This window comes from Priapulus caudatus, unplaced genomic scaffold, assembly GCF_000485595.1.
Source record: "Priapulus caudatus unplaced genomic scaffold, Priapulus_caudatus-5.0.1 Scaffold819, whole genome shotgun sequence".
Taxonomy (NCBI): Eukaryota; Metazoa; Priapulida; class Priapulimorpha; order Priapulimorphida; family Priapulidae; genus Priapulus; species Priapulus caudatus.
Genome location: NW_014577880.1, coordinates 146125 through 156185, shown reverse-complemented (window position 1 = coordinate 156185; position 10061 = coordinate 146125). Strand labels below are relative to the sequence as shown.

The following is a 10061-nucleotide window of genomic DNA, read 5'->3' as shown; positions in this document are numbered from 1 at the left end:
CACACGACACACACACACACACACACACACACACACACACACACACACACACACACACACACACACACACACACACACACACACACACACACACACACACACACACACACACACACACACACACACACACACACACACACACACACACACAACCCCCCCCCCCCCACACACACACACATGCATTTGGTTTGTGATAAGATTACGAAACTGGTGTCCACATGCAGACTGCAGTCATAAAATCAAGAAAACAAAAAGCAGAAAAACCAATCATTTGGTGTTGAGGCTGATCACAAAATATATTGGTCCGTTATTATTGTTGGTCCAGTCATATCATATATGCGTATATCAATTTGCAATGAAAATTACATTATTAAAACCGATGCTCAGTTACTCAGCTGGAAACACAAGCTATATTCACGCAAAGAGGACAATGAAAGTTTAGGAGATATCACTCACATTAGACACTGATTCAAGGATTAAGAAAAATACTTTCTCTTGATGATTTCTGCATAAGAATTATTTAATATAAGAACAAAAAACGTGTTAAAAAAACGGTACTAAATTTATCAAGACACATTATCATGCATGATCATTATTATGCTCTCAAATGCACTTGAATAAAATGAAAACTGGCAACAACAAAAAAGGGAAAGAAGCCAATCGTTGACTCACTATCACACACAATAAAAAGGTTCTCACAAACACACACACACACACATACACACACACGCACATGCGCGCACACACACGCACACTTACACACAAAATCATGGTGATCCAAAATCGTAGGGGGGACATTTGATATGATGTCCCCCCTCTGAAAATTCGTGGGGGGACATGTCCCCCTGTCCCCCCCTGGATTTGCGCCCCTGTGACAGTGTGAACGCGACTATACTCTCTTAATAGAAAAGCAAGTTATACATAATAAGTTCAACATTTGTCTGGTTCCCTTTAGAAATATAAGGATGATGTCGACGAGCTCACATGGCAGCTGCAGCAACAGACCTTGGCTAAGATGCCCACAGCAACCTTCGTGTCCAACTTTGCCGATGTAAAAGTCTTTACCTTGTATTCTTGAATGTAGTTGGCACTTTGTGAAGAAAAATCAAGAGTAACCTGTGTTCGCCCATAGTTGGGACCACAAACTCTGACAATTCATTTATTGTTTGGTTGAGTATATGAGTCACGTGAGACGAATCCATTATGATTGTTAAAAATTACCAAAGTTGCTAGTAGAAAAAATACTCAAATTGCATAATTTTTTATCACCTATGTAAAGTTACTGACTACTCATAAATATATAGACCTGTAGTTTTAACAGTTCTTTTTTGCTGTATTAGGAAACAAGTGAGCCAATAGAATCATCGCCACCTCCTGTGTAAGTAAGCTCTATACAGCATGTTATATAATTTTTAGCTTAGCTGACATAGTCAGATGCAGCTTGTAGAATCGCACAATCGTCCGTGCGTCCGTCCGTCCGTCCGTCCGTCCGTCCGTCAACAGTTGGGCACAAATCTTAACCGCTCGACGTACGGTCACGATATTCAGGACGTAGGGGGGTAATCCGAAAACGAGTTGCGATGTCGAAGTTGGGGGTCAAAGGTCAAAGGTCAAGAGGTGTAAAAGAAAGGGAACATTCCCTCCTTAACTTAAGGTATAGGGAGGAAATGCAGAATTGCGCCACAAATCTAAACGGCACGCGAATTTGTATTAACCAATGGGATTTGGGAGGAATGCAGAAGGTTGCTGAAAAGATGTGTACGCAACTGCGTATCTGCATATCTGCGCCTAACAAAGGTGTCAATACGCACGATTTAAATGTTACGTTTATAACCGTAGCGACAGACCTCAGATGAGCCTAGACGCTCTGCGGCTCTAGTTACTCCAGAAATATATCCATATTGTATGAAAACTTGACTGCAAGTTTATAGTCTGTCGTGAAGAGAAACACAAAGGAAACTGCAGTTTTGTGAGTACTTCGTACTTGTTCATAATAATTAATAGTGTATTTTTATTTGTAGCGATAATGCTGTCACGCCAATTATGACCAAGAGGAAACGGACTCGAGGACATGCATGGTCTACCAAAAAAAATGCAAGAAGCCACCAAAAGAAGCCACTAAAAGGTAGGGGGAGGGGGTGGTTGGTTGTACGCCCCGTGGATCTGCAGTGTCATGGCGGTGTAGCGTTGAAATGTACGTTCGTTGACAGTAGCTTTATTCTAAACCCGAATAGTAACAGTGAATACACATACCAAGTTGTAGTCGGTGACTCCCCCGTTTCCCTCAAAACCTCTCTCTTTTAAACCGTACGCGCGTTCGTCGCGACCTAAACAGACTTCCTAGTTTATGGCACGACTAGTGACCACAATGACCGGTCGCGACGCCCGTCCGCTTGTACCGGCCGGAGTGCCGATACTCGTGGCCGATGTCCGCTTAATGATCGTTTGTTTGTTACAGCCCTCCGCATTCTTGTTGATGTTAATGTGCTTTGCACCCTTCGGTACTGCCCCTTGTCCATTCTCAATTACGGGTGTTCTTAATTATGTATCTAATGGCTTCTGAGTTCATCGCCCGAACCGTTGCCTGGGTAATGTGTCGGATTTCCCCATGTCTATCTTAATGCTAAAACGCCGTGCTACATTTCACCCTGCCATAACAAAAGTCGATGGAATCGGCTTAACCAGTCTCCCGACTGGAAGAACCTCTATGTAATTCTGGGCTGTATGTATTAAAGGCTGTCCTACCATCGTGATATGTCTGCTTGTAACTGTAACCGTCTAAGCGTATAATCGTAACATACTGTTTCTCATAATCCCCATCGCACAATATCATAACTATAATCAACCCGCAACCGTACAACCGTAATATTATATCACATCGTAATCCAACCCGTATGTCCTTAAAAATCGCATGCAACTTCATCGTTAGACAATGCTGGTATTCATCATAGTAATCTTAATAGTATATTATATGCGCGTACAATCGTGGGAAAAAATATATATCGTGTCCCCTAGCTCGCAGACATCACATTGAATGGTAACCAATCACGTGACATAAAACGCGTACAATAGCTAAGAAACAAAATGTCGTACAATATCTAAAGTTGTAGTGTTTTTTCATTTGTAGCAATGCTACACCAATAAAAAAGCAGAAAAAAAAGAAGAAGCGGGAACACATAAAAATTGGACGCACAAAAAGAGCCACCGGATAACGACCAGGAAGTACCACCAGGTTTCGTACAGTCCTTGAAAAGTCCTTGAATTTGAGGTGAGTCCTTGAAAAGTACTTGAATTTAGTAAATGTTGATTTTGTGCTTGAAAAGTCCTTGAATTTCATGAAAATGTCCTTGAATTTTTAGAAAGAATCATTAAAAAGATTAAAAGATTAAAAAGCCTGTAATAAAAAGAAATTTTGTACCATCAATAATTATGTGCAAACCTCAATAAAAATTGCGTTAAATGAGTTTAAAAAGCTATAGACACGATAGACAGTTAAATGATGATGCATAAATTACAGTAAGTCACCTAAACGATCAGTCCCAGTAAATCCAAGGTAATGTTGTAGAAGTGACAGATGTTTAGAAGTGGTTTCAATTAAATGTGATCCAGGTTAAGATTTAGACGCTCGTGACATGCAGTGATTAACGAATGGCGATTATTCTCAAATTAATACATTGACCGGACGTATAGTCTCTCGCGTGTCTCACATTGTGTATGAACATCCAAACCCGATGACAACATTGGTTCCTAAATTAGGACCAGTGGCTTGATGTTCACCCTTTTAAACACCAACTGACCAGTACATCATGCGCCCATGGTTTCATACAGGACTCCAATTGATATTTTTCTCTGATAAAGGACCTAAAATGGAGTCTCTTTTTCAAGAGACCTAAATTTTATCTGAATTTACGCATACAGCTCATAGAAGATCTGTCCATAGAAAGTCCTTGAAAAAAATTGCAGTCGCTGTATGCAACCATGGCCATGACTTCTACTGTCATAGTGTGTTACATGTAAACTTTATACCACTGCCAGTGCATGTGGTGGTGATGAAGTACTGTGTAGTTTTTTTGGCTGCATTAAATTAGTGTAGGCACGGTGCGGTTACGAGTATGAGCATTCCATGTACCCATACTATGTACGCAGAAGCTGTACCACATGGAAGCTGTACACGTGAAGCTGTACACATGAAGCTGTACACGTGAAGCTGTACACGTGAAGCTGTACACATGAAGCTGTACACGTGAAGCTGTACACATGAAGCTGTACACATGAAGCTGTAGCTACAGAAGCTGTACCGCAGACAGCCTGTACGCCAGAAGCTGTACACATGAAGCTGTAACGCAGAAGCTGTCAGCGCAGAAGCCTGTACACCATGAAGCCTGTAGCACATGAAGCTGTACACGATGACGCTTTGTACACACTGAAGCTGTACACAGAAAAGGCTGTACAGCAATGTAAGCTGTACACCAGAACTGTAGCACATGAGCTGTACACAGATAGCTGTACACATGAAAGCTGTACACATGACCCGGACACAGCAGTGTGGAAGGCACCATCCGACACGGAGCATCTCCTGCAAGAGGCAAGAATAGAAATGAAGGAAACACATGACAGACATGCGGGACAGAGCTTCCCCACCACTTCACGTTGGAACAACAGGTCCGTGTCCTACACCCCGCAGGAACACACGTGGCATACCCGCTGAATATTCAGGGCTGTGTGCCGAACCTGGGGGCCCCCACGGTGCCGCCAATCCGCTCCACTTGAGGGAAGATCGCGGTCAGTAATACGCCCAATCATGCGCAAGAAGTTGCCAACGTATACCACCTTTTGCGAACGACCCCCGCACCACCACTCAAAACATCCACAACAGCCCACTAGCCATGCAGACAGTCCATAGCGCAGAACACACCCAACGCAGAGCGCAACTCACGACCACTCTGACACAAACACACCTCTGATTAACATAACGCACCGATCAGTCGCACAATCGAAAACGGCGGCCATATATTCAGCCCATAGTGAATCATACAGCGCCAGGTACGCGAATATAATGACAGATTTTTCTGGTTGGTGGTAACAAAATATTACTCTTTGCATTTTTTTTTTTTAAGGAAGGCAGGAGGGTACCAAAGTTGGCCCCAATGTGTATGTATTGAAGGATATGGACAGTGTCAAAGACTGCCGCTATTGTTTATCGTTTGTTGTTGGTCAAGCAAGTTATGGATCCATGTGTTACCTGTTAAGGTTTCTCTTGAGAGTTTAATAATATATGTTTTTATAGGAACCCAAGTGGAAGTACACTGAAACATAATAGAACTTACTTGAGTACATTGTTATGCTAATCACTCTCGAATGGCCGCAGTATAATAGTATGGACAACATTTATTAATTCAAGGTGTTATTAAAATAAGCAAGGTTGACTTAGAAGTTAGAAAAGTATAGCATTTCATGTTATGGTCAATGGCATTATATTGTACAATTTATTAGAACATGGTTTGTTAAAGGGGATATTGTATTTAACTTCAAAGGAAGGGGGATGTTACGAAATGAGATTCATGTACCATATATGCACATCGTTGATGACGTACGTCACATAACAACATATGAGCAGTAATAAAATGGCTACCTATAACTCATAACGTGGTTAGGCATTGCCTCCTTATTATAGGCCATCCGGCACGCTTCACAGGTGGCAGCTGTCTATTTCAGCCTGTAGGCTTGCGTAGGTAAATCGATGAGTGCTTACCTATTCTGTCTTGCAAATAGTTGTTGCTACTACGTATGATGGGAGCTTCCATCTTTAATCTTAAGACACTTAAACGTACGCGCCATCTCTTGGCAACTTTCATAACGATCCCAACGAACATTCCTTTGAGAATGTTCCTGATACCATCCCTGTGCCTTCCACTGTTTTGGCGCGTATGTGAACACATTTGGGACTAACAGGGTTTACTAGAATCCCACCACTCCACCACAGAGTCACCGCAGTAGACGTGAGATGAGCGCTGTCGCTCCGCGGTACTTGTTTGGGTTCTTCCTCTGCATTCACCTTGCGCGGGTGTGTGATCTGTCCAGGTCGTAAACCAGAAATTAGAGTGGAATGTTAAGCCAAGGGTGGAATGGTTAGGGAATACCCAGCACCAGCCTGGAGGCGGAGACAAGAAAATAGAGAGTGCCGGCCTGCCGCCCATAGAACGAGTGCAGAGTAAAGTGGGGTCGCTGGACAACGCGAATTACTCGCCAGGGGGTGGTAACGTGTTGTAACGTCGATTAGACGTAGACGTGTTTATGTCGAGCCTAGCCTAACACTTCACTGGAACACTTGGGGAGAGTTTTTCCACATTCTTTCCCGTTTTTCCCATATTTATAGATGTGATGGAATGTTTTCTAGAGGTTGATTTTCTGGGCGGGTCACGATTTTAATCTCGTTTTAAAATGAAACGAGAAACGATAACGATGAACGAAACGATGAACGATAACCCTAACCCTGACATGACATGACATAACCTAACATGACATAACATAACATAACATGTGACATAACATGACATAACATGTGACATAACATAACTAACATGTGAAAGGACATAACATTACATAACCTACATGTCATAACATAACCTTAACATGTGGACATGAATAAATAACCTAAATGTGATAGCGACATTAACATACATAACTAAAATGACATAACGATACCTACATGCTGAAATGACATACATAAACCTACATGTGACATGATTAACATGACCTAAACATGTGACGGACATTAAGCATAAATGTGACATGAGAGCAATGACATGTGACTTAATTACCAAACATTGTGAATGACATAACCGAATGACATTACATGACACGGCCATGACACGACACAGCATTATTGGAGATGTATTTTAATTCATGATATCCGTCATGTTGTTATCCTTCGTGTTTTCCTTGACTTGCTTTGCGTTTGTATTGCAGGTAACTCTCCCGTTCTCACGGACGAACAGATGGCAGCGATAAGCGCACGATACGCAAAACCTCCGCGCACATCCACACCAGATGGAGCCACCGACGACTCCACTACTCCGAAACCAGAAGCCAACAAAAATTGCAGCCGCAGAAACGAGAAGCGATTCTGGAAATGAAATCGTGCGGATCGTTAGGAAATTTTTTAAGAAATTTTTTAATTTTGAAGATACGAGAATTGCTAAGAACAACGGTGAGGTTCATGTAAAATGTATTTGTAATGTATTAGGTTTTCAATAGAGTAATTAGTTACGCTGTACCCGGCTGGCGCACCACCGGGTTTCTACGTAAATGAAAGTATGGATGATTATCGACAGAGCTATTGAATATTAGTCTTTATTAAGGCCGTGGCCGGGCTGGAAAGGATATGTCTGCTTGCTGCCTCGATCATTTCGCGTTCTTCTACCGGCTTTTGTCTTGGTAGGAATTTGGGCCTCGGTGGTGAAGTTGATTGGGCCAATATCTTTTAAGTGTTTAGAGCTGCACCAAACCGACGTACCATGGAGGATGTCTCGATAGTACACTATACGTGGCAGTGCGTGATTCGAGAGATAGCTACGGTGATGTAAAGAGGGTTTAAAGGCTCACAATGCGCATTACAAGACGCTAATTTCTCAAGTACTAGACTAGTCAAATATTTTGTGTCATGAGTAATCCACTACTTAATGAAAATAACTTAGTTCGCTCCCATGTTCACTGCGCGTTTGCTTAAAACCAACAAGAAGAGGTGGGAGATAACTGGCATGTCTGGCGCAAACGCGATATGTTTGCCAAAATAGCCTTCGAAGGTTTGGTGACGTGGGAATCGTCAATGTTTTGTTATTCTTTGCTGCGCCCGTATCCGCTGTACCGCAGCACCGCTGCACCTGTTGTTGGGGGATTGGGGAAACTGTCAGACAACGATCGGAGAGAATGTTTCACACTTGGAGGGTATTATTTTAATACCTATTTATTAAGCGACACGCGCTAGTGAAATGGGAGGAACTAGAGGTTTATTTTGCTCATAAGGTAGGTATATTATGCTATGACACGAAGCTATTTGCTAGTCTAGTATGTTCGTTTGTGGGATGCGCATTGTGAGCCTTTAAGGTTTATATTCTCTACGTTGTGCCGGGTTATTGCGTTTAGTGAAGATTAATTGGCAATGATCGTATTCACAGCAAACGATTTATGAACAATTTCAGCACTACTTATTGTCACGGTAAATTTTGTTCCGTTTATTTTTGGATATTTCTCACTACCAGAAAGGTGAGGATACAATACTATAGTGACGATAATAGTCGCGTAGGATTTTCTCTTTTTATAATTTTTTATATTTATCTCGAGAAAAACTGAAAAAACTTGCTTAAATCAAGCTTTTGGTGTTATTGTTAATAGAAATTTTTAGCGATAAAGAGGATAATAAGTAAATACGGATTTAATAACATACTCCCTTGACGCATCTTTTTTTACCACATATGTTAATTAAAACGAGTGTAATTAATTAAATTTATATCGGAGTTGTTAATCACAGAGAAATATCCATTTATATCTCGGTGACTTTATTGTCAATAGATCGAACGGAGAAATCAGCGTTTTTTTCTATTTTTTCCAATGAGTGACCGCCTGTGTGCAAGAATGGCGTGAGACGCATGTGATATATTCCTCTTTTTGTTAGTACTTACTGCGCATATTCAATGACTAATGCCTAAATACGTAATGGTTAATTGTTTCTCATGCCACTTGTAGAATTCTGAGAATATTACGAGGTTACCATCGTCCTTCAGATTGTGCGTCATCCTGCGTTCACAAAGCTAAGTTATTGTCATCATAACGCGCGCGCGATCTACGCTATCGTACAGTTTAAGGTTGTGTGTTGCGAGGTGTTAGAACTATTTTGGGACGTGGGGTTACTTGTTTGCATCTCACTCTATGTACATGATTATGTACATGAAAACATGTATATGGACAAGTTCTGTAGCTAGGTTGGCTTATTGATACCGGCTTGGTTATTTGTGGTTTGTATCATGTCTCTCTGATATACGCCTTTCAGCATGTACGCGCAGACATAAACGCTCATGACAGTTCACATGTACCGTTATATGGAGAATGAGCATGTACACGGTTGGCGACATAGTGTTAGCATCGAATAAAGTTGAAACGAAAATCGCATGAAATTTTCATGCACAGCGTTGCGGAGAGTATCCTCAGCAGCATATAGGTTGAAAGAGGTTTTATAAAGAGGCTATCTTGTCACCAAGGCTCGACTATGCTGGCGTATGCGTTGAGCTTGGTACTGGTTAGAGTCAGAGGAGTTGATCTAGGAAGGGTTCCCACCGTTCGGGACCTCTCTATGTAAAGTTGTCCAGTTTCAATCGCATTAAATTTCATACGATTTCTAGGTTCCGGGCCCTAGTTTTCGGCGACTCCATTAGTTCTCAGAGACTCTCCATTTTCAAGTCTGAGGTTAGGTGTCCGAGGCCTCCCCCCATTTTTTTTCTGATTTGCAGTGGAATGTATGGAGTGCCGCCCCCGGGTTTTTTTTTCTCAAAGTAGGCTGCAGCGGGCAGTGCCGGTGCTGCCGTGTGCAGGCCCTGACGGCCTGTGCGCGTGTTGTTTTGCACGTGTGTTCTAGTATAGTATAGTGGTTGGTCGCTTCAGCCAAGTGTGATCTGTATGGATAATTTTATCTGGCTCAATAAATCTCGATGTTCTGTCGTGCTACGCGTCACGACATTATTATTTTATTGTGATTTTATTATTAAAGGCCGGTGGGCGCGGGTTGTGGTGGAATATCCGGCCATGGCTTTCGCTGGGGGTGCATGGTCGTCTGTCGAACAGTCNAGGACATAACATAACATAACATAACATGTGACATGACATGACATGTGACATTACATAACCTAACATGTGACATGACATAACATAACCTAACATGTGACATAACCTAACATGTGACATGACATAACATAACATAACCTAACATGACATAACATAACATAACCTAACATGTGACATGACATAACATAACATAACCTAACATGTGACATGACATAACATAACAT

The 10061-nt window shown here is 41.8% G+C and overlaps 1 long non-coding RNA gene across 1 annotated transcript in view; it reads left to right on the top strand.

Annotated features, from left to right (window-relative positions):
* The first annotated feature begins 941 nt into the window (after positions 1-941).
* LOC106813754 overlaps positions 942-10061 on the top strand; it is a 21289-nt gene continuing 12169 nt past the window's right edge. The window contains exons 1-5 of the long non-coding RNA XR_001394503.1: positions 942-1051; positions 1341-1378; positions 2022-2125; positions 3128-3268; positions 6970-7246. This is a non-coding gene — a long non-coding RNA (uncharacterized LOC106813754). The remainder of the gene's footprint in view (positions 1052-1340; positions 1379-2021; positions 2126-3127; positions 3269-6969; positions 7247-10061) is intronic.